The sequence below is a fragment of the Lemur catta genome, chromosome 5, assembly GCF_020740605.2.
Source record: "Lemur catta isolate mLemCat1 chromosome 5, mLemCat1.pri, whole genome shotgun sequence".
NCBI classification, from domain to species: Eukaryota; Metazoa; Chordata; class Mammalia; order Primates; family Lemuridae; genus Lemur; species Lemur catta.
Genome location: NC_059132.1, coordinates 55845224 through 55871182, shown reverse-complemented (window position 1 = coordinate 55871182; position 25959 = coordinate 55845224). Strand labels below are relative to the sequence as shown.

Genomic DNA, 25959 nt, shown 5'->3' with positions numbered 1-25959 from the left:
ACTTTGCATAGAAACTCAGGCAGGAACAGGCTTCAGAGTAAGCTAACCAAAGAATCTTGGGGCTTTTGATCACTTTCCATTAGCACGAACAGTAATCTCTGCCCTGTCGGATTTTGTTTGAAAGGACATTCGCTGTTTAATGAAGATAAACATGTTGCTGGGTTTTTAATACGTCGTCTGAACGCAGGAGCTGACAAATTCATACTTAAGATTAGTTCTGTCGGCATAGAAGGAATTCCGCGTGCCCCAAACATTTCCCTAGCCGTTGGCTGAACTTCTGAAATGTGCTTGCGCCGAAAGAACAGATACTGAACAGATATTTTACTTACAAAGCCTTCTGTTTCAATGGGGAGCCCCAGGGGCCTCTCAACCACATCTTGCTACGTCACATTTGGTCAAAAGAAACCTGAGTGCAAGGACATGTGATCACAGCCACTAACAAATTCCTAGAAAGTGCTGCTTGTTGTTGTTTCTGGTCAGGTGGCGGTGGTGGCAGGCAGAGGGTCTAAAGCCACTCTCCTCCGCTGTCTTTTAACGTCCTGCTGTTGCTGCCGCTCCTGGTGTTGGCTGTCACCCTGACTTGCAGGAGGGAGGGGGTGACTGTTTGTTGCTGCTGATGTCTGGAATCTGTGGGCAGAACTCTTTGAGAAAGCAGACCTCAGGCCCCGCTATATATACATGCTCAGCTCATTCTATTTCTCCTCATTTTTTGACCTCTTGGGAGGGGGGCAAAAAAGGCTTGCATTAAGTTGTCTTTATCTTAAAAAGAAAGTGCCTGTTAAGTGTTTAGAACTCGAAAATGCTGTTGTTTTCATTTAATATCTTAAAACCTGGCATGCTGGCGTTGTCCTTGGAGTGCAGGTTTCTCATGGAGAGAGGACAGTAAACAAAGCAATGTTCGCTTTCAATTTGAAATGCGTTACTTTCCTGAGAGCTGCAAGGTGATTTGAGATGTTCCTGTTTTCACATTCTACTACTTCCTGGTTCTGTGATCATAATAAATTCCATAGCTTCAAAACATTAGAGCAAATTGTGTCTTCTGTAGGAGTTATTTATGGATACTCAAACAAATGGTGCTTTTGGAGGAAGGAGAACTGTGTATGAAAACGATGTGGCAAAGCCTTTCATATCAGCCGTGGTGGCAGAACTTCTGAGGAGCTGGCTTTGAGGGCAATAATATCTTCATCCCTCTGAGGCTAAGTTGAGGGGGAGGCCTTCGTGTGTTCCGTTGCCAGCTAACACCTGGCTGCCTCAGGGCGTCCTGCCTGGTAATTAAATTAAGCCCATGAGTATGTACAGAGATTAGGGGGACCGGGTGAGGAGAAGGATGGGGGCAGGAGGGGCGAGGTCGGAGCCTCACCATTGTAAGCTTAGGTACAGAAGGAAGCCAGGCTACCTGGAAAGTCACCTGGTTGCTAAAGCAACCACTAACGCAGTAAGGTGGCCTGGGTCTATTAGTGCCTCCCTGTACTCTTCCTCAGAACTGAGTACTGTTTTCTTAAGTCCTCTCCAGCCTCGCTTCTCTTTCTCCTGTTTCCTGAAGGAAATATCCTTTTGCAACGGATATATTATCAATTCGAATTTCTGAGAACTTTAGCAAGCAGTCCAGAGAAGTTTTCGGAAGTTTCAGACTTCTTGCTGGGTTGGTTCTAAGGAAGAAAGAATCGTGGAAAGTTGTAGACCTCTGAATAATGGAAATCAAGCACCCTGAGGGGAATGTTGTATGTCAACCCTTAGTTCTGCATATCCCATGGCTCAAGTTCATTCAGTTAAATGTCAATTGTGTTAAAACATCTCTCAAGTTGTCAGCTCTGTGCCCATTTATAAGGGGAGTGGAGGATTGAAGCAGTGTCCTGTTAATTCACATACACACATACACGGTACCTACTGTTTGAATTCTGGAAGTCAGGATTATTTTATTCACATGTTAATACCCTCTAGTGGCCAGTGTGGTGCCCTGTAAGAAGGACTTTCCCTGACTTCCACTACTTCCTATCTCTAGCTAAATTAAACACCTACTTTATAGTAGTCATGTATCATATCAAGTCCGTATTTCCTAAGATTTGTCTACCATGTAGGAAAAAACCAAAAGCTTTGTTACAGTTCAAAGAAAGTAGTGCTCTTGCCACATCAAGGGAGGATGAATCTTCCAGCCGTAGTATATCTGTATTTTGGATGAGTCTACTGGATGTGACAGAAAACTCTTTAAAATGTCGATGCACATATTTTTACAGCCAACTGATTCATTAAAGTGGGAGGATCGTACTCTCGGCAGTAGCAGGCAGGTCTTCTGCTGACTTCTCACCCATAAACAGACAAGCTTTATCAAAAGACAGAAATCTTCTCAGATATTTGATTGGCCAAGATAACATTTGTTTTCCTCACTCAGAAGGTTGGTAAAGTTAACATTCTGCTTTCTATGTAGCTTTACTATAGTTTTACACAGTTAAAGCATTATTCACTCACAACAATCTTTGAATGAATGTGTCAATTATGTTTTATTTTTTATACTTTATTTTCCTAGTCAGTTCAACCAGTGAAGTATAAGATGAGTGGCTGGTGTGGTCTTGAACAAGTGCTCTGTCGCCTGGGATAGAGCACAGTGGCGTCATCCTAGCTCACAGCAATCTCAGACTCCTGGGCTCAAGCCTTAGCATCCAGAGTAGCTGGGACTACAGGTGCACACCACCATGTCCGGCTAATTTTTCTATTTTTTGTAGAGACAGGGGCCTTGCTCTTGGTCAGACTGGTCTCGAATTCCTGAGCTCAAGTGATCCTCCTGCCTTAGCCTCCCAAAGTGCTGTGATTATGGGCATGATCCACCACACCCAGCCCTGGGAATCTTGTTAAAACACAGGTCCTGATCCTGTAGGTCTGAGGTAGGGCCAAGATGCTGGTCCAAGGACCTCACTTTTCATAACAAGGTGCTAGGTGACACAGAGGACAGAAGCCACATTCTGTCCTCGAGAATGTTATGCTTTGAAAAAGGACTAGAGAAAGCATATATATAGTTAAGGCATAAGCCAGAAGGTGATAAGATGTATAGTAAAAGTAAAAACATACTCCAGGGGATTAAAGATAGAAGGGAAGATCAGGCGGATTCCCACGGAGAGGGTGATTTTGGAATTGGGCTTTAGATAGCAGCAGGGATGGGGAGGTGTGCAGGGGCCAGTGAGACCAAAGGCACAGAGTCTGGAAAGTGACGAGTACACTCAGGGACCACGGAGCTGCCCATTTGCCTGTGATGGGGAAAAGCAGGAGATCCTGTTGGGAAGGTAAGTGGAAGCCCTTGCCTAGGCCTGCTGGGGGCTGTCAGTCTAGGATGGAACTCGGGACTTACTCCAGGAAGCAAAGAGGAGCCAGCAGCAGGAGATTTTGAAACGAGAAAGTAGATTGATTGAAACTGCAGTTTAGGAGGATTAATCTGGCACTTGTATATAGACTAGTCTAGAGCAGGGAGTACCAGCACATCGAAGAGAAGTAATTGATAGGACAGATAACATGATTGATATTAGCAACAGGGAGAATAGAGAACAGATAAGCTATGGAGAGAGAAGGATCAGAAGGCATCCAGGGGACATCAGGGTTTTAGTCCTAGATAGCTAGAAGCGTTGTTGCACAATTACCATAGATAGGATGGTCAGAATGAGCTATGGAATGTTTGTGAATGGGAAAATGATCAGGATGAATGTACAAATGTCACTTCCAAGAGGCCTTCCGTTTCCATTCTATCTAAAATAGCATGCTGGTCTTCCTACCCAGCCTTACAGTTTTCATAACACTTTTTATGATCTGACATCATACGATTGGCAAGAAAAGCAGGGAGGCCAGGTAGGAAACCTGTAGTTGACAAGATAGGAAGTGGTAGTGGTTTGGACTTGAATGGTAAGAGTAATGTCAAAGAGAAGCAGATGAGTTCAAGGTAGCTCAGTAGTGTCACGTATATTCTCAGTGCTGTGCATCCAATCTCAATTGTTTTCGTCTTGCAAAACCGAAACTCTGTACCCATTAAATGATAACTCCCCATTCTCTCTTGCCCCCATCCCCTGGCAACCACCATTCTACTTTCTGTCTCTATGAATTTGACTACTCTAGGTAAGTAGAATTATACAATATTTGTCCTTTTGTGACTTTTCATTTAATGTAATATCCTGAAGGTCATCAATGTTGTAACGTGTCAGAATTTCCTTCCTTTTTAAGGCTGATTAATATTCTGTTTTATGTATATATCACATTTTGTTTATTCATCTGTCCATGGACACTTGGGTTGCTTCCACATTTTGGTTATTGTAAACAATACTGCTGTGAACATGGATATATGAATGTCTCTTTGAGATCCTGCTTTCAGGTTCTTTTGGGTATATTCACAGAAATGGAATTGCCGAATCAGAAGGTAATTCTATTTTTTTTTTTTTTTGAGAAACTACCATATTGTTTTCCACAGTGCTTACACTATTTTACATTCCCACTAAGAGTGCATAAGGGTTCAGATTTCTCTATTTCCTTGTCGATACTTGTTATTTTCTGTTTTCTAGATAGTAGCCATCCTCATTGGTATCAGGTAGTGAGACATCTTTTTAATGGGTATTTCAGACAGGCAGCTGAGTCTTGGTCTACAGCTTAAGAAGTCTGGGCCTGAGATAAACCATATCTCACATTTAAGCCATTTTTCATCCTTTCAATGAGATTTTTGGCCAGCTTGTCTATGAGCATTTAAGGACTTAAGGATTTAGATTAAACCATCAAATTGGTACTTAAATCTCACATCCATGTTTGAAATCATATATAAATTATTAATAGTTTAGGCATATTCCTTTTTTCCACTTTCATATTATATGAAATAATTTTGCTTACAACCTTCATCTATAATATCAATGTCTTCCTCATCTTTTGAACCACTTTGGTGATCATCTCATACAGTTTTCCAGAGCACATCATCTTGACATCCATCTAAGTCCTTTGAGATTCAGTATGTTTTGAATCTGTGTTTTATGCTATTACCAGAAATACTATCCTAAGCCACAAGTCCGTATTCCTGTATTTATCAGTTATATTTGTTAAGACCTCATTGGGCAAAACGAGTTACCTAGCCATGCCTATAGTTAGTATGAGCCTGGAAACAGGAAGGCATATTGGGGCCCATTACTGGAACAATATCCTAAACCATATTATTAAGAGATTTTTTTCCCTTCATTCTTCCAGTGAGTGTATTTTCATGGACTATACAACTTAACCATTTACTGCATTGCTTTTGAAAGTAATCTTTAAAATGCTTTTTTATTTATAGTGACATCCAGTGCTTGCAACTGTGAAAGTCATACTCCCAAGAATAATTACTAGTTAAATTGGTTTTCTTCCTTTAAAAAAAAAAACGCAGTTCTGCTAGATGACTTTTTTAAATGTGCAAAACTACCATTTATCACGGTAGTTTCAGGATAATATGTCTTCTATAAAGAGTACTTTGTTTTTCAAAATTAAATATTTAAGAGACCAGCAAGTAATATGATAAACTTCATAAGGACTCAAAAATTAAGAGGACTCAGGCTTTTCTAAGGGCTCTATTTGGGGAAAGAATACTTTATATCATGTTTCCTTTTATTCAGGCACATATGTTAACTATTAATATAAACTTGGCATTGGAGACTTAAGTATAAGTAAGAGCTTCTGTACTATAAAAGTCCTTAAACACCAAAATAGTGATTGAGGTGATTGAGCCCATTTCTCATAAATGTTTTTTAAGAAAAATACTTGCCTGGCATCTTTGAAGTTCAGTCTGTCCTAGAGGCACGAGGGACCCTTTCAAGATTCCTTCTGACCTTGCAGTGCTGTGATTGGGCGATGCCTCTTAGCCATCTGTTCATCCAGTTATTTATCCATTAATTCTAAGCACCTTTTATAGTGCAGAGAATTTCTAAATATTGTATAATAAAAAATCTTTATGTTATGAGTTTGGGCAACAAGGATAGGAATAGCAATGGATATTAAACCAAAAGGTTTGTGTTACCTAAAAAATTAGACAAACCCCTATTGAAAGTACCTATCCAAAAATCTCACAGATTTGATTCAGTAATTGAAATCATTACATTCTAAGACTCAAAGCATGATGATCTGTTTCTGCAGTGGTAATTTGGGTAAGAAGGAAAGGGTTCTAAAGAAGTGGCCTTGATATATAACATGGAGGAGTTCGTGTATTTTGGTTGCCAGCTGGCCATTTGTCTGTCCATGCATCCATCTGTCCATCCATCCACCTGTTCATCCACCCATCCATACATACGGCCTTTGGTTTATTTTCACCTGTATCAACTTACTATGAGGTGTTGAATGAGGATATCAGTAATCATTGACATGCGCTTTGCCCTCTTAGCATAGAGGAGCAATAGCTAAAAGGAAGTACTGCAAAAATTTTTTCCCGGCTTACCGCAAAGTTGTGAACTTTTGCATCCTAATTAGGCCCCGAGACCACAGTTCCTCCGTGAGCCTCCACTAAAACAAATAACGATAATGTTCATTTCACGTCTCTGACCTGGGAATTGCGAAGTGATTTACCAGCATTAACTAACTGATCAATTCCCCTAACACTTCTGAACAAGACATTAATATTTTTAAATTCATCGTGTGAATGGATTCTGTGTTTTCCAGAGAATTTGACAATCCTGGCTACCATTAAATAGAGAATGAGAAGAAAATACAGAGCAAAAATCACCCTTTTCTGAACGACTGCCTGGTGGCCTGATCTATACAAGGATGTTGTATTTTCTGGAAATTTTAAAAGGGGCAGGTGTGGGGAGACATCAGCTTTGTGTATGTAAAAGTCTTTAATAAAATCACACCAGAGAAAAATCGTTAGAAAAACAAACGTTTCCCTTACAACACTTTCTTCATTTGATTCAGTGCTTAATAAAACTTGAAATGCTACTGCCTGCTCTGTGTCCCCCTGAACGATGAGTCACAGCATGTGCACAAATGGAAACAAATCACCAGCTAAAAGGCCAAACTTCTGTGCTGCCCTAGAAATAATTTTCATTTTTCCGGGTCTTCCAGTGATCTTCCATTGCTGTGTTAGTGAGCTTATAGTAAACCCCAATGCCAAGATTTTCTGTGAGTTCCCTGCCAAAACTGTGACGCTCTCAGCCTGGGCCTGTCCTCTAGGAGTAAGGCACTGTCCTGCAGATGAAGTGAAAAGTAGAATCGCAAAAAGGGGATTATTTCTTATGGCAGGGAATGGGACAAGCGCGGTTCATTGTAACATCATTCACCATCCCTTGGGTCTGTGGAGGCTTTTATGAGAAAGCAGAGGTTTTTATAACTCATTTAGTCTGGCAAGTGAAGCAACATTGAAATTACTTAAATGTTTAAAAGACAGATGCCTAATAGTTTATGTCCTCAGTCTTCTTATCACTGAGACCCTATTTGCTTTCTTTGAACTGTTGGTTCTTCTGGAGCACGCTTTTGGAATAGGAGCCCGGTAACAATGTGCACAGGTCAGTGACAGTGTGACATTTCAGGAAATGTTAAGTACTCTGTAAATAGTCAACTGCAGTTTTGTAAGGAACAAAGACTGCTTTTTCAGCGAGTCTGGCTTATGTTCATATTAAATCCCCTTCTTTTTTTTTTTATTGCAAGGGGAAATTTCAAAATCTCATTGCTGTATTTAACTTTCTATTTTAGTAGGCTGCCAGTACGCTTAACCTTCTGTATAAAGCCTGTAAGCGTTCTTTCCCTGATTCACTTTTTAAGGTTTGGGGTGTCAGCCTGACCTAATGATACAATGCACAAAAAGTACCCGCGGCCCGGGACCACCTAATAGGGCCCTTTTTCATGCTGTTGACTTATCTCTTGGTAACACAAAGTCTGGTGGTACGGTGCAGGCTGGTAAAATTCAACACGTGTTAAGCGTACTGATTAGTCAAGAAGGTTGACATTTGGTAGAAAGCCTGACATACTGATAGGTGGCCTTCTTTCAGGCAAGCGTGGCTGCCCGGTGTGTGTCTAGGTGTCTGGCTGACCACAGCTGAGGGGGAACTGGAGGTTGTGTCCGACTGAGTTTCGGCCCCTCGCTCGGTGGCTTGGGTTACTCAGGGGACCTGTGTCATTAGCTGCTTTGAAGTATGGTAGAAAGCAGTAGCGATGATCCCAGCTGGAAAACAGAAGTAGAGCTACGGCTAAGAAAAGTGGACTAGGAGGGCTGGGCACAGGAGGAGGTGGGCTCTTGCCGTTTTCTCCATCCTGAACTGACCACTCAAAGTAGAACAGCAGGTGTTTCAGCTCTTTTCTCTCGGGAGGCCCCTGGGCCTTGTGAGAAGGGCAGAGAGCTGTTGAATGTGGGTGCAGGAAGGACATCAGGAATAGCTTAACCCTGGTGTAACTTTCATTTGCCCCATGGGATTTTTATCCCTGGGAGATCTGAGGCCAAGAGCAGCAGAGAGACTTTGATTGGGAGCAGTTTGCGTCAGATCCAGGCCTGGTGTCCAAGTCACCTCCGACAGTCTCCCTTCCATTCACCTGAGTGACCTTTTTTAAGTCCTTTTCCTTCTTTGCTTCGTATTTCTCTAAGTGTTAGATTGATAACATGATTATGATATGAAACTATTTTAAATTAAAACCATTCTGTGCAAATGTGAACTATGTACCAGATCCCCCCGAAACCCCGGTGTCTCTGATGATAAGACACACTGTAGATTTAATGACTGGTTTCCTGAAGTGGGGGTGAGAAATGTCACCGCTCTTTTATGCACTCATCAGACATAAAATAAGTCCTGAGTTCAGAAATATACAAGTGAACAACTCACATGGATGGCGTATATAAGCAATGTGTGTTCCTATGTGTGGGCTATTTTTACACACAGGCTCTGCCCTTTGCAGGGCCTGCTTTCTGGAAGCCCAGACCCGTCCCAGGAGGGAAAGCTGACTCCCAGCAATCCATGCAAGTAGGAATCCGTGAGGGCTTAGGAAAATATCCCAGGAAATTCATTTTGAGCAGCCCAGGCTGCTAGCTCGTAGCTAAGCCAGTAGGCAGGAGTTTCCTTGACCACATGTCTCAACCACATTTACCACATTTCTCGGCTAAAGAACGTCCTAAGTGTGGCTGAAAGGCACGAGATATACAGCAGGTGGGGGCAAGAGGGAAGTGAAGAACCCGGGTAATCCACACTCTAGATCATCAAACTACATTATGAAGAATATTTTTTTAAATGTGTGTATGTACAAGAGTTTCAGTTTTGCAAAACGAAGAGTTCAGAAGATGAATGGTGGTGATGGTCCCACGACAGTGTGAAGGTGCTTAACACCACTGAACTATACACTTAAAAATGGTTAAGATGGTACATTTTAAGTTACATGTGTGTTTTATCACAGTATTTTAAAAGTATGTGTGTCATATACATGTATGCGTATATTTATATAAAGGTTTTCTACTGCTTTGATAAGAATGCATCATGTCATGCACCCATCCATCCATTTCCATTCATTCATTCATTCAACAAACATTTATTAAGCCACTCTTATGTGCCAACAGCTGTGCTAAAAGCCGGAGTAAACTATAAATACAATATACTCTCTGTCCTTGTGTTGCTCACAGGATAGTTTAGATGAAAGCCACATGAACAATCATTATCATTCAGCATGATGGGCCAAACACGAATGTATCATTACATTCTGAAGACTGTGTCCAACTGTGCAGAGTTGTGGGATGTCTTGGCACTTGTCAAGTAGGAGAGGGACATAAAGGGATCACCTGCTGGGGGACAGCATGGAGAAAAGCACAGGGAACAAACAGCATGTACATAATGAGTGCAGGGAATAGTCAGTACTCCATTATTGATGATGTGTCATGAGTCCAGTAGGGTAGTGAGCTCCTAAGGCTGTGAGATGAAGAGGCAAATTGTAAAGAGGCCCATAGGCCGTGCTAAGGAGTGCAGACTCTTCAGGTCAGCAGAGGTCAGGCCACATTCTCCAGTGGCCTAAGCATTCCTCAGTGCCCCCAACCCCGATGGGGCTGCCTTCAGAAGTACTTGGTAGCAACGGATGACAAGGTGGAGGAACCAATAGGTTACACAGTGTGAATAGCTTCAATTTCATTTATGTATTAGATTTCTATGTAAGATTTTGTTCGAAGGAAGAGTTCTGGCTTTTAAAAAACACATTGGAGAATCACTGCTGTTGGCAATGAGAAATCACCAAAAATTATTAGAGTTGGTGACAATTGGCTTACTGTTTTACATATCAATAGTCCATACTCAAAGTGATGAACATGTTATATCCATTTCTGAACCTCACCTAGCAGTACTTTGTACATGAAATGTTCAGTGGGGATTATTTTAGGAATATGACTTAGGGACATTTTAAGTATATTATTGCCGTGAGGATCTATTTAAATAGCATATTGCCCAGTAACTCAAAAGGAATGTGTAGAAATATAAATTATATTGTTCCTCTTATTCTCTTTTCCTTATGTAAAATTGGACTGCAATCGTTATTTTTTTCTGGGTTTCTTGTCAGTTTTTGAGACATTAGTTTTTATCATTTGATGCCTTGGACCTGGTTGACAACTCTAATTCTACATGTAGGATTGAACTTTGTAAAAAACAACAGTTAATTGTATTTTTTTAAATGCTTAAAATGATATTCTGAACAAGTTTTGTTTCTTTATGGACTACAGCCAGAATCCTACTGTTTTTCAATTTGTTTAAATGCAACAGCTTATACAACATATGTACATGTTCAGTTGAAGATAAAGGATATCATTATTTTTAGCCTATTACAAAGAAAACCACATTTTCTCTTAAATGTCTTGATATAAAGTAATTTGAACACAATTTCTGTACAAATCATTTTCAAGAGATTGGCTGTCAAGTGTATTTTTTAAAGTAGCACTTTGATAAGAACCAATGAGACTTTGCAAATTTAGATATAGTCTAAGCCTGAAATGTAGTTGAAGATGTCAGTTTTTAAACAGCACTTTGAGAAGTCGTTAACTTAAAAGTATAGCAATTCAGAGCATACTGAGAATGATTTTTAAGAGTAAAATCTTGATACACTGGAAAGAAAGTTGACAGATTCACTACAATTAGGAGACAAGTAGGTACAACTCCCACTTGTGAAAACTTTTCTCATCTAACTAAGTTCTGATACTGGCGTAAGAAAACCTCCAGCAAATCCTTACTCCTTTGCAGCTCCTAAATCTACTGTATAGAAATTCTTCCAGTTTCCTTATGTAGTAATACACAGACAGAACAATAACATTACAACCCTCCTCTCCTGGTTTTAAGGAAAAATAGGCTAGACCTATTAAAAAAAATGACAGGACTGAAATGCATTTCTCCCTCAAGCCTCGTGCACAAACCTACACATTTGTTTGAGTTCACCAGTTTGAAAAAAGAGGAAAAAGGGACTTGAAATCGATTTCTCAGCTTCTACCATCATTAACAATATGGTCTCTTAATTCTAATTTATTCTACTATTGTGTAAAGGCTTGTTAATGTGCCCTGAACTTTGGCAGACAAGATGGTATTATGTGGAAGTTATGCCTTCTCTATTGTAAGAACCTGAAGATTTAAATATTGGAGATTTTGCCTTATATCCTTTGGTCTTGCTATTTTCTAGTGATTTAGCTTTGTAATCATATATAGGCATTAGATTGATTCATAAATGAAAGAAGTGGTAGCTTACTGTTTGTTACTTTTGTACCACAATAAAAGTATTTTGTGATCCATTTCCAGTGGTATCACACACTGGAAAGAATCACTACTCTTTCACCATCTCTGGAAACCGTACCCAGGTACATTCTTATAGGCACGTAATGTCTTCCTGAAATCAGATATGCCCTTGAAGGCTTATTTTCCTTGTGTAGACATAAACTCACACACACACACACACACACACACACACACACATACACAACATAGAGAAAGAAAAGTAAATGATAGATGCCATGCCCACCAGTCTCTTCCTTGAGTACATATCTCCTAACCCTATTCCACAAGTTGGGTGCTGGAAGGAAGATATGAAATTGATCTGCTCTTCATGGTTCTTGACACCAAGTTATATGACCACACTCATAACAATTGGCCCTTTTGAAATTCCTGGGACAGCATAAATGATACAGACTCTGGAGTTGGAAGAATTGTATTCAAATCCATTCTCTGCCACTTCCAGGTTTTGTGATCTGGGGCTGTTGCTTAATCAGTATCTCAGTTTTTTTCCTCATCTGTCATGTGGGAATAATAAACCTACCTTCACCAGGTTGTTGAGAAGATGAAATGAGAATTGATTCAGGAAATTCAAGTTTTGTTAGTTTTACTCTGATTATAAAACTTTTAAAAACAGATGAATGTACGTTCCTCATTGTCTGCGACTGGTGCTATGTGGCAAGAAGAGCCACCTTTGAACGTGGGAGGAGTAGGCAGCAGCCTCTGATGACTGACATTAGGGCAGTGACTCTCCGCTTTGGCTGCACATTAGCATCACCTGGGAGCTTCCAAAATCCCATTGCCTGGGCTGCACCCCAGACCAATTAAGTAAGGATCTCTGTGGGTGGAACCCAGGCACCAGTAGTTCCCGAAGCTCCCCAGGTGATCCCAGTGGGCAGCCAAGTTTGAGACCAGAGGCTTTAGGGGGATTTGAAAGTCTCCAGTCCTTGCACTGGCCGAATGGATGATATCTAGAATTCTACAGCCTATACTTTATTCTTTTTGCTTAGAGTAAACAGAGACTTCGGTATCATGCTAAAAGTGTATAATTTCTGTTGGTTGTACATGCTTTAGTATGGACTAGTTTACTCTCTCCAAAGAGCCGATCTTAATGGGTGTCAGGTTGGGGAAGGGAGCAGAGGTCTCTAGATATCTGAGAACAGGGGCGGTTCACTGGAGGTGAACAAGCAGAGAAGCAAATGGAACTCCAAGAATAGAAAACCCAGCAATTTCAAGCTACTTATTGCTTCTGGAAATTAGTCCTCTCAAAAGCACCACCCAAGAACTGGTTGGCTTCCCTGAAATCTCAGGGTTATGGCTCTGGTGGGTCATGGTTCTTGAGAAATGGCTGCGTCTTCAAAATGTGGGATGAGAGAAAACATTTAAATATTCTCTATATTGCTGAATATAGTCACAGTGTAGTCAAAAGCCAGTTTATTAAAGTTAATTTGCAAAATTATATATATGTATGCATAAGGTTTTTTTTTTTAAGAGAAAGAGCTAAAATCCCTTCATACTCAAAATCTCTCTTACCTCTTTTCAACAAATGGTTCTGGGAAAACTGAAAAAGACATATGGGACACATGCAAGAAAAGGAAGCTGGAGCCTTCACACCATGTACAAAAATTAACTAAAATGAATCAATAACCTAAATCTAAGAAATAAAACTCTCAGAAGAAAGCATAAGAGTAAATCTTTATGACCTTGTGTTTGGTCATGGATTCTTGGATATGACACCAAAAGCACAAGCAACAAATGAAAAAAAATAGATAAATTAGACTTCATCAAAATCAAAACTTTTGTGACTCAAAGGACACTATCCAGAAAGTCAAAAGGCAACCCACAGAATGGAAGAAAATATTTGCAGATATTACATCTGATAAGGGCCTAGTTTCCAGAATGTATGAGGAACCCTTACTACTCAAAAACAAAAGGACAAACAAGCCAGTTTAAAAATGGCAAAAGGCCTTGAATAGAGATTTCTCCAAAGACATATAAATGACCAATAAGCATGTGAAAAGATAGTCAACATCATTAGTGTTTACAGAAATGCAAATCAAAACCATAATGAGATACCATTTCATACCCATTAGGATGGCCATAATAAAAAAAAAAAAAGGAAAATAACAAGTGTTAGCAAGGATATGGTGAAATTAGAATCTTCATATCTTTCTGGTAGGAATGTAATACGGTGCAGCCATTGTAGAAAACAGTTTTGGAAGCTTCTTAAATAGTTAAATATAGAATTACCATATGACCCGGCAATTCCACCATTAGGTATATACCCAAGAGATTTGAAAACAGGTATTCAAATAAAATCACGTACACAGATGTTCATAGTAGCATGATTTATAATGGCCAAAGAGTGGAACCATCCCAAATGTCCAACTGGTGAATAGATAACAAAATGTGGTATAGCCATACAATGGAGTATTATTGAGCCAAAACAGGAATGAAGTAGTGGTACATGCTACGGTATGAATGAGCCTTGAAAACACATGCTAAGAGAAAGAAGCCAGTCACAAAGGCCACATATTGTATGATTCCATTTCTACACAAAATCCAGAATAGGCAAATCCATAGGGACAGAAAGCAGGTTAGTCTTTGCCGGGGGCTGAGAGGAGCTGGGAACAGAGAGTGACTGTTTAATGGGTATGGGGTTTCTTTGGGGGACGATGAAAATCTTTTGGAATTAGATAGTAGTGGTGGTTCCACTTTAAAAATGGTTAAAACAGTGAACTTTATGTTATGTGAATTTTACCTCCATTAAAAAATACCTCTCTGTCCCCACCTCTTCTCTAATCTTGTGTGTGTGTGGTCTTAAGCCATCATTTAGCCATTACCAGAGAATCTTATTCCATCAGTTACCCTTGGTGATGCCATTTTCCAACCTGTACTGTTTTTCCCTCCAATGCCAAACTTCTACAAAGAGTCATCTACACCGTTCTTCACTTCCTTACCATCACTTCCATCCATCACTCCAGATTCCACACCTGACCTGGAAAGGTCTATGTTTGCCCAAACAGCAGCTCAGGTGCCTCTCACTAACCAAAGTGCCGTCCAGGTACTGAACTTAGAAATCAGGTTTCCAGCGTGGCCCTGCCACCCAGCTGGACTTGTCCGTCCATTGCCACGTCCGTCACCGAGGAACATTAACTTTTGTAAGCAGATGGAGGAGCTCACACAGCAATTCCCGGCAGGCACTGGCGATTCCTGCAAACTCAGTAGAGTGAAAGTCACGCGAACAGAAATGTAGATTTGTATGAGAAGATGTAATGCCCTTACTAGCAGAGTTTAAGTGCTTTTAATTCTGGATAATGGATAGTTAACTCTGATTGCCTTGAAGGTGGATCTCTGAGCCTACAGAATGGTCTAAAAGTGGAAGGAAACAGTATTAATCATTCTCTTAATTTTTTTCTTTCTTTTTTTTTTTTCTTCTCTTTTTCTGCTGGGGTCAGCAGGAACGGGAATCTTTTTTTTTTTTTTTTCCTTTTTAGATCAGACTTATTATGATTATGATTATACTGAAAGACCTGGATGGGAGGAATGCTGCAATCTGAATTAAAAATAGCATTTTCTTGTCCTCCCACACACAACACTTGAGTGCTCTGAATGCCTTTTATAAATGCAGACTTTCTGCCTGGCTAGATAAAAGAAGCTGTCACTTCATTTCCATAACGAAGTCATTCCCGGGAGAATTCCATTGTTTTAGCAATAGAATTTTTGTAAAAGGCCTCTTATTTTGCCTGAGAAAGGTAACAAAAATGAACTTTTGAGAGCTTATTCGACAAAACAATTAAGGAGCGAAGAGAGATTTTCTCCTTTTTTGATATGTTAGGAGTTGTAAGTGTGAGAATCCCCTGAGCTATGATATTAGGATAAACCCCTAAATCTGGAAGGCGAGGGGGGAGGAGAGAAGCCCCTGTTCCTGTTTCTCCTAATAGAAATGGGGATGTGCTGTTCCCTGAGAATGTGTGTCCTGGAGCCAGGTGACAAACAGATGTTGCTAATTCTAAAGAGTTTTAAATATTTATTTTTAAAGAGATGCAGGAAACTTGTAGAATGCTCATTGTGCAAAGAAATTCCTTGAGGGTTTTAATGAAATACAATCATCTGATATTTTCATTGAGTTTCAGGACCCTGAAGACAAACTAAGGCTGAATCTTGCAGGGTCCTTTACTTTGGATAGAGTAGTCGATATTTCCCTTTATTTGAGCTTAAAATGTTGTAGCAAGTGGAATACAAGGTACTTCATGTGCTATATGACTAGTAACGGTAGTAACGGGCTCCAACAGGCTTGTGGGCATGTGCTCACACTTACCGCCCCTCCACACAATGAATCTTTGCTCCAAATATGGTGTCGAATCTTCAGCTCCACATTCGTAGAAAGAAAGAATAATTGTATTTCTTGTTACTTAGCTGGCACCAAGTAACCCACATCAAAGTCTACCTGCTTTTAGTGTTTCAGCAGGTAATCCCTAGATTTAATGCCAAGTGGCATTTCTGTTATTTGGTATTCACAGCTGAGACCATTGAAATCCCAGTTTTAAGCTAGAATACTTTTATGAAGCCTCTTCCAAAAAGAGAGTTTTCAATAGCGCCTTTGTCTTGCAATGCTTCTGTTCTGATTGCATCAGAAAGTTGTACTATTTAAACAAGGAGGTGGCTACCTGGAATGGCATGAAAAAAGGAGTTTCTAGTATGGAGTCATATTTGTTGGCTTTTAATTTAATAAAACAGGTAGACAACAAAGGAGACAAATGAGATTGACTTATGGAAAGTCCTATTGGTCCAAGCGTTATGCAAAAATTGGGTTGTTAAGACTGTCACTGATTTCGAGTTTTGGGAAATAATTCTATTTTTTTTTAAGCTTTGAATGGCCTTTAATCACGTAACAATACTATAACCTTTAAAGCATAACTGGATGTCCTGGTTGTAGCCATGCTTTTGCATAGTGATATTTTATAAAAAGAAGAGGAAGTTGTGGCATTTGATAGGATACTTCCAAGGTTGTATTTTTAATGCCTTTGGCGAAGTCTGTTACTTGGGTTTGTTCACAAGGATGGGGGTGGAGGGAAGCGTATGTGGATACTCTCTTTTCATTTTGTCTTGACTCCTTATTTGGTACTTTGTGAAATCAGGCCAAATAAAATAGTTGAAGGTACTATCATATAACTCTTATTATTCTGGTGAAAAGAGAATGAGAGGTAAATATTTAACTATTTCTTTCTTAGGATTTTTACTAATTCTGTGATTTAAAAAGAGCAAATAGAGCAGAAACTGAAAGAGACTTAAAGTCAGAGCTGCTTGCGGGCCATCGCTGCTCGTCATTTATAAATGCTTCAGAAATTATCAAAGCGTGAAGCACGGGCTGGTCGCCGCCTTCCCCATTTTCACCAAGCACTTCTACAACACCCACACAAAACACCGACCTTTTCAAACAGGCATAAATACAACTCTCCTCCAGGGAGAAGGTGTGCGATGATTCATGGTGGCCAAAAAGGGAATGTGTAACTCTGGGGAAGTGTGGTCTTCTGGCTTCTAGATCAAGATCCATCCGCCTCCTGGGCCGTAGTGCCTTCGGTTGGGCTTCAGCAATCCCTGCAGGACCAGAGTGTTGAAAAATTGTCAATAAGGAGCACATGCCATCTTGCCTTTAAAATAGTAATTTCCTGGAGACATCATTCTGCAGCTGTTCCGTGCAGATTTGGTATATCTCATCTATATGTTCAACTTATCTTTTATTTTCATTTTATTCTTGGTATGCAGACATACTTTTCTCTGGGTGTATAATTATATTTCATAGCAAACTTTGTGCCATACCAATAAGGAGATATTACTTGCATACAAATACGGACACCTGCAGAGTCTCTATCTGTGTGGATAAAGCCTTACGTTTATGTGATTAAGCCATGCTAATAATAGGAAACAGCAGCACGGATCAACATGAACTGCAGTATTTTAAAAATAAAATGTTTGATCACAGAGATTTTTTTTCACCATATTTATCCCTCTGATTATGTGTTCTTCGGGCAGATACTGATTTTAGTTTTTATTCCCTGAGCATAAACCAGTTAATATACATAGAAAATGTTCTAAGCGCCTGCTAAAAATCCAAGGATTGCCAATTTGGAAGAAATGTGACAACAGATAACTCACACAAATCATGAAAGGTTGATTGAATGGGGAGCTCACGATGTGAATAAATCATACTTTTGAGAATGCCTCGAGTTTTGGCCAGCATCCCTTCCCTGACCTCCCTCCAACTCTTCCTGAGATCTGACCCTCAGGAAAGCTGAAATGCACTGGAAATGCCTTTTGCAGGGAAAGCGGAGTGTGTGGCTAGACATGCCATTTAAGCTCCTTTGTGAGCAGGGTGGAGACAGGGCTCTGCACCCTGCTGGGCTGAGTGTACTCAGCCAGAGGAAGCATTTCTGAACTCTGCAATTGCCAGCACCCCTGGCTGCTTCTCTTTCTTTGTCAGAAAGAAAGTACAAAGAGTTAGCTTTAGTCCTGAGTTGGAAAAAGAGGCTCTTGCAGGACATTTCATTGATCAACTGAGCAGTTTCCTTATTGGCTTATGTGATGATTTCTCTCTAACTTACCCACAAGGAAGTTCTCCTGTTTGATAACCACAGAGGACAGAGACTTGAGGACATGTCAGAGCGAAAGGAAATGCCATGCTCTCCATCAGTTGGTCAACAAGTATCAATCAAGGTGTTTATCACTTGCAAAAGTACTGCAAAGCTTACAAAAAGAAGACAGGCACAAACCCTATCTTCGCAGAATTTACTACAGTCTGCTCAGGAAAATGATGCCTATTTTAGGATAAGGAACAAAATGATTAGTACACCCAAAGAAAAGGAATAAAAACTATGGGAGTTCACATGCAAAAAAAAAAATACTTCTGACTGAGGAAGTTGTAGTAAGGGAGACTGAAGGAAGGAGTCATGGAAAAAGTAGGATTTGAGTCGGTCTTGGGAGATATGGCTTGAATTTTGACATGTGGAGTAGAAATGTGGGCTCTCAGAGAGGAAGTGAGATGCTCAGTGTGGCTGGTTCGGCATGCATGAAGGGAAATGAAGCTGGAAAAGCATGTTGGGGCCAGATTGTGAAGATCTTAAACATCAAATAAAGAATTTGGAAGATTTTCAGTAAGCTGTAGGAACCAATGAAGGTATGGCAGGGAGAAGTTGTGTTATATTATATAATCTCTACTTTAGGAAATTTGGGCCAAAAGAGATGACTCAAATGGTTTAGAGAGGGAATGTTGGAGGTAAGAAGACCAATTATCAGGCTGCTGTGAGAGGAATCAAGTCTGAACTAGCAGGGGGCAGTGGGAATAGAAGGGGCACAGAATTGATAGGACTTGACAACTGGTAGACTGTAGGAGAATGGCCATTAGCATCAATCAGAAATTAAAGAGGAGAAAGTAGTTTGGAGGGAAAAAAAGATAGGAAATTTTGGAACAGACAGAATTTATTTATACTGCGTATATCCAGCAGCTTGTTGGGGGAGAGGCCAAGGCCCAGGATACAGACTGAGGAACTCTATGGGATAGAAGGAAATCATTATAGAAAAAGAAAAGAACTGAGCATATAGTCCTAGGGAATACATACCTTAGGGTTCAAAAGAACAACAGGAAGGGCAAAAAATATGAGGAAGAGGAGCAGCCATCAGAGTGATACAAGGAACACCAGAATAGTGTACGTAGTACCATCTCAGAGAAATCAAGCATTTTAGTCTATCTGAGTTGCAATAGACCAATTCAACTCAAAGTGATTCAAGCAAAAAAAAAAAAAATGGAATTTCTCCTATCACGTGTGTATTAATTTTCTATTGCTGCGTGACAAATTACCACAATATAGTAACTTTAAAAATAACACCCATTTATTATGTAACAGTTTCTGTAGGTCAGAAGTCCAGGCATGGCTCAGTTGGATTCTCTGTTCAGGGTTTCAGAAGACTGAAATCAAGATGTTAGCTGGGTTGTATTCTCATCTGGAGCTCACGGGCCTTTTTCAAGCTCACTTGGTTATTTGTAGAATTTAGTTCTTTGTGATAGTAGGACCTAAGTCCCTGCTCAGTGGCTGGCTGTGAGCCAGAGGCCACTCTCAGGTCCTGGTGTCCACCTTCATTTCCTTGCCATGTGACTTACCTCCTCCCACCAGCGTGTTCTCTCACACTTTGAATCTCATTCCTAAGAGAGTCCCATCCCTTTGAAGGGCTCACCTGATTAGGGCAGGCCCACCAAGATAATTTCTCTATTTTAAGGTCAATTGATTTGGGACCTTAATTACATCCACAAAAATTCCTTCAAAGCAGCAGAACCTACCTTAGTGTTCTATTGAATAACTAGGAAGAGGTGCATGTACACCAGGAGATAGGGCATCTTGGGGGCCACCTTAGAATTTTGTCTATCAAAACATAATTAAGACATCCAGGGACCAATCTAACTTTTGTATGGCTGGATACAAGGGACCTTGCTGTCATCAGGACCTAGACTTTCTTTCAACTTTGCTCTCTACTGTGAAGCTTTATTCTTAGACGGGCTTTCTTTAAGAAGTGGTTAACAGCTGTTAGTAGCATCATGCTTCCATGGTCTTACCAGGCAAGGGTATTTCGTTCCTCTTAGTTCCAGCCAGTCTGAGAAAAGCCTTTGATTTACTTGCCTTGGGTATGTGCCTATCCCTAAAACCAGTCACTGTGGCTGGAGGGATATTGTGTTATGATTGCCCAGACCTGGGACGTGTGCCCGTCTTTAGAGCCAAGACATGAGGTCATCCCAGCCCAAGTAACAAAGCAAATGGGAGAGAGGTCATTCCAAAAAGATGGTGTTAAGGCAAAAATGCTCATCTGCTAAACCAAAGAAAAAGAAAATTGAAGGAACTATTGTTGAACTGTATCAAATATTATAAGAGAAATTAGTTAGGATGAGGCCTCAGAAAACATCACTGCATTTAGAAGACAGGAAGCCATGCCTAACCTTTGAAAGAGAATGATGAAGTTTACTTAAAAAAATTGTGGAAATCGAGCTCCAAGGTTTTAAGATGTAGATGGTGAAATACCAAGACTGAATTTATAGTATACTTTAACCTTTTGGTAAATAAAAGAGACGTGACAGCCACTGGGGACCCTATCAAGGTATGGGGAAAGTCTTTTAGGAATAGCCGTGACTGAGTATGCTGGTAGGGTGGGAAGTTGTTTCGAAGGGAGAGGAAAAAGACTGAAGGAGAGGTGAGGGGCAAAATTGATCCCAACAAGACCTGGAGAGCCAGTAGGAGGAGAATGGATTAAGAGCTCAAGTGGAGAGGCCATGAAAAGTTTTCCCAGATTATATAGCATGGGAGGTTTTTTGTCTTTTTTGGTCATTTGCCATGTCTTTGGAATAAACAGGTGTCATTCCTTCTAGTGTAGCCCCTCATGGTGCAAAAGGTCCTCAGCCTCTGTCCAGCTCTATGACTGGTAGAAAGATTTATCCTTAGAGTGGTGGTTCACAAAGTGTGGTCCCCAGACCCGCAGCGGGAGCCTCACCTTGGAATTTGTTAGAAATACAAGTTGCCTGGCCCCACCCCAGGCCTACTGAATCAGAAATTCTGGGGATGGGTCCCGGCAATCTGTGGTTATCAAGACTCTCCAGCCATTTCTACTGCTGGTTCGAGTTTTAGTAAACCCTGCCTCCCCTCGGCAGACCACGGAGGTTTCCTTAATAGTGGCCTTTGAAAAGCTGTAGGAATCAAGGACAGAGGCTTCTGGTGACAAGGAGGTGGGAGGGAGTTTGTAAATCTTGAAAGGAGATGGCAGCTGTTCAAAATGTAATGGATTGGAAGAACAAAAAAGAGAAGGCTAAGTTGTAATTTAATTGTTTTCGAGTTTGTGGAGGGCTTCCATTTGGACGATAGGAACCATAGGAGCTCCAAGTCCCCGGAGGACAGAGAAAGGTGAAAGGGGCTTAAATTATAGCTGTAGAATAGTGATTCCTTTGCAGAGTAAGGGTTAAGTCCTAGAACAGGTTTTGGATATGGATCATTTAATTTAAACACAGGCTCATTCCACTAGACGCTGTTAGGAGGTTGCAAAAGAAGAGCATGGCAAGGTTTCTTTCGTCAAAGAGCTTATAAACTTTTTGAGCCTTCAAGACTTAAATAAATCCAGTGGAGTATAAAAAGACAGTATAACAAAGTGCTGAATTGAAAAGGACCTTGGGTCAGAATGTGTGGTCAAGATCGTAAGTGCTGTGGGCAGTCAGGGGAAGAAAAAATTGGCATTGTGTCATTTTCTTCTCTGGACAGAGTATGAAACTGTCAGCCTGGCATAATTTCCCGGGTCTGATGGCAAGATATTGGATAGCTTGGCTTCAAGAAGTGCTTTTTCTTGTTCTCACTGTGTGTTTACTAAGGTTGGTCAAAACTGCTAGGTCAAAAGGAAGGTTTGTATTCTGAGACTTTGAACTTGGAGTATTATTACTACTTTCGTTTGTATGAGAAGCTTGTAGAAGAAATTACATTTTATCCTGGGCATCTTAAATGGAAAGAGACTCAAATGAAAGTTTGGCGTACTCATTTCAGACAGACTTTCAAACTTACTGCATTCACAGGGAGAACATGAAGGAGCCTGTCTGAAGATGCTTTAGTGTTGTAGGATGAAGAAAGCAAATTACTGATTTTCCTTAGTGGAAGAATTAAGTTGAGCCAGATTTGGGAGGATAGGGAAGAAGGCAACACTTCAGATGAACACAACATTTCCATTACTTTTTATTTCTTTGCAGTTTGCTATTCATGTGGGTAAGTAAACAGATCACTGGAACAAGAACCAAAAGAGAAGGTTGACAAGACACCATTAAAGGCATACATAAAGCCATTTAGGTCCAGGGGAGAAATAATAAACATTTCCTAATAGTCAAGGGGAAGCCAGAAATTTGGAACCTAAATCAAGGTACTAAGAAGATTTTTTTCGGAAGTCTGCATGTAATGTGATCTGTTTTTAGTCCTTTCGGGGGAGAGTTTTCTTAACTCCAACTGTGGCATGCAGGTATCAACAGAGAGCTTTCTTTCATTTCGCTGTGATAATGAGATGACTTGGGGTGTGTTATGGACCACAGTCTTTCTTTCCTGTCACTTCAAGAATAATGCCTGCACCAAATGGTGTTCCTTTTGCAGAATTACTGGTGTTTGTTGCCCTAATGGCACAGCAGCTGGAGGAAGAATCATCTCTTATTTCAGGGTTTTGAGGACAGTTGTGTCACTCATTTCTTGATCCAGTTGAGATGATTAAGAAAAAAAATGGAATGACATAAATTAGTGCTACATCTCTAGGTCAGTTCAAGTAATGCACAGGCTATTTCTTCTACCTGGAAACTCAATGCCTGGCTAACTTCTACTCATCTTTGACTTCCCTACTTTACTGTGAGCTTTGTAAAGAAAAGCCTTCCCGAGACCCTGTTTCTCAATGAGGTTTCCCCATGATGACTGCAAATTACAATGTTTAGTTTTCCTTCATAGTGCCTATCTGGTTTTCAAATTTTATACCTCTACTAAAAATCGTATATTATAATTCTTTAATGTCTGTCCCTCTTGAGACAGGGAACTCCTTGAGGGCAGGGTACTAGTCTGTTTTGTTCACACATGCTCCCAGGTGAACATGCAGACTGATGTATGTAGTAAGTACCAAGGAAAAATTTGTCGAGTGAATGAGTTAATTAATGAGAAAGCACTTGGTAAACTGTATTCACTTAAGGGATGGTTAATTATATGAGTAGCAGACACCTCCTTTCTCCCTTCTGTCCTAATTTTGTCTCTCCACTTTTTTTAGTTCTTTATTTTGAGGTATACTTGTCAGTGTTTTACCAATTCCAAACCTACAATTTGTTATTTTTCATTCTTGCCTTTTTTTTTTGTTGTTGTTGAGATAAGGGACCACTTTTTTCCCTCAGAAATATTATTTATTATACCTGCAGTGCTAATATTGCAACTCCCACATATATTCCGTGCATGCTCATGATTTTGAAAGGAAAAACATGACTGGCCCTTGTGGATGATTTATTTGGGAAACAGGATTCTAGCGTAGCACTTAAACTCCACGGTTTTCGTCATCCCTAATTTCACTAATATACGTTCCTTTACCTCAAGTTATGCTTCTCAAGAGCACACAAATCAAAGTAACTTGATCACATTGGTCTGGAAGAAGCTGTCCCTAGGTCTGCCTTAAAGGGGAGAAAAAGTCAAGAAACCCAGATGTGGAAAATATTAATGATTAGGATATGATCAAGTCTTTTCATTAAAAGCAACCAAAAAAAAAAAAAAACTTATCCAATCCTTTTCAAACAGGGCTTCGGTGTGCCACTTCTGTGGGCTTAAGTGTTATCCTCGGTGGGCGGCAATGGCAGACAGCCAAGTGGAAAATTTCACAGCCCCGCAAACATTCGGTGCACACAACGCTGCAAACCGGCAAGCTGAGGGGGCCGTGTACCAAATAACCACACTCCTGCATACACCTCTCGTGTCTCCCGTACGCTCTTTCGCTTAGCTTCCTGCTTGCTACCTTCACTTTCCTCCTCCCAGAGATTCCAGCCATTTCCATCTCTGTTCCTCTTCTCCCTGGATTCCAGCACAGTGGGCCATGGAGACGTTTGGATGTGTGGGTGCTCCAGCGATGGGAGTTCCAGGGTAGTTGGTTCACGGTGCCTGGCCAGTGCTGGCATTTATGTTCTGGCTTCAGAGCTCAGAACAGGCTCTGACCGCTAATGATACTTTGCATTGACACAGTGCCTTTACTCTTGGGAACCGTGAGTGCTCTGCAAGAATGAGCTTATTGATCCTCCCAAGAACCCAGCGAGGTAGGAGAATGGCAAAAGATGATAGTCCTCGCTCCCTTTGGCAGAGAGAAAAATCAGGTGTCTTATTTTAAGGCTGTACTGCAAGTTTACATCTCAGCTGAGATTGTATCTGAAGTCTCCCAGAATCGGCTTCAACTTTGTGGAGGGAAATGAGGCTGGCTATACCATGCTGTGTCCCCTGGGGCAAGAGCAACACTAGTGAATTACTTTTTAAGACACTGGTACTCGAAAATGGTCTTTGGTGAATTATCAATTAACCTGATTGATCATGAGCATTATCAATTAATCCAATCGATCGTGAGACTTCATTTGTTGATAGATACCAAGTGACTGGATGATGCATTGATCTTTTTCTTTTTCTTCTGTTCCATTCTCATGCTAGGTGTTTCTCACTTCTCTGTGAAAGGAAGAAAGAACACGCCTGAGTCCACAAGCCCTCCAGCTTCTGTGGGAAGTCTCCATGGTGAAGTATAGGCTGAGGCTACCTGTGAACAGTGCGCAGTGAATGTTGTAAGTTAACCACCACGCGCAACATCTGCAGTGGCTTGCCTTGTCAGGATTTGCGAATCGCTGGATGTAACTGAGCCAGGGTGATGAAGGATTATTAGCATGAGCTCTAGGTGATCATCCAATTAATTTCTTTTTTTAGGGGAAAACGTTCTGTTTGTATTTGCTGTGAACTTGCCTTTCTCTCAGCTTCTGTGGCGTGCTGCTCAGTATCTACTTCTGGAATAAAAGAGTGGAATATAATGATTCTTTCATGGTAGGAACACCCTTTCTACCGGGAGAGTCAAATAGTATCAAATTTAGAGCAGCCACTTTAAACTGGGCTGTTGCAATTCTTTTAGGTTGGTGAGCGGGGAAGAAAATTCTCCAGGCTGAGAATTAGCAATCAGAGTTTCCACCCAGCAATTATTCTTATTTAGGTGAAGTTTTTGATGAGAATGCCTTTTTCCCTCCCTCTGGCTTTTAAAATCTTGAGATGCACAAATATAAGCAGTTGGTTTGGGTGTTTCTCTCATTCAAAATGAGCTGATTTTACTGGGTTAGGATGAGATGAGGAAAGTTGTTCCTGCCTGTCAGCCGAGGGACACCTTGCATGGGAAGTTTTAGTATCAAGTCACTGAAGAAATGACACAGTGTGTCTTCAAGGAGCTCATCCGTTATGAAACAATGTGGGTGTGCCCAGCCCTGCTACTTGCTGGAGAGTTTACCTCGTTGCTAGATGGTGTCACAAAAAAAGTTCAGAAAGCTTTGACCAGGAAAGAAAACAGCTACAGGAAACCCAGGATGCCCTGTGAAGACCTCTGAGAAAGAGAAGATGTTATCTTCAAATTTTAGACCATGAAGACTAGGTGGTTGTTGTACGTGTGTATATATATGGATATTTTTGTAATATTTATGTATATTCTTTTTTATATTTTTTATGTGTATTTT

The 25959-nt window shown here is 40.6% G+C and overlaps 1 long non-coding RNA gene across 2 annotated transcripts in view; it reads left to right on the top strand.

Moving 5' to 3' along the window:
* Positions 1-25286, top strand: part of LOC123638305 — an 89458-nt gene extending 64172 nt beyond the window's left edge. For both annotated transcript variants that reach the window (XR_006735303.1, XR_006735302.1), the window contains one exon: positions 24905-25286. This is a non-coding gene — a long non-coding RNA (uncharacterized LOC123638305). The remainder of the gene's footprint in view (positions 1-24904) is intronic.
* Positions 25287-25959: the final 673 nt, after the last annotated feature.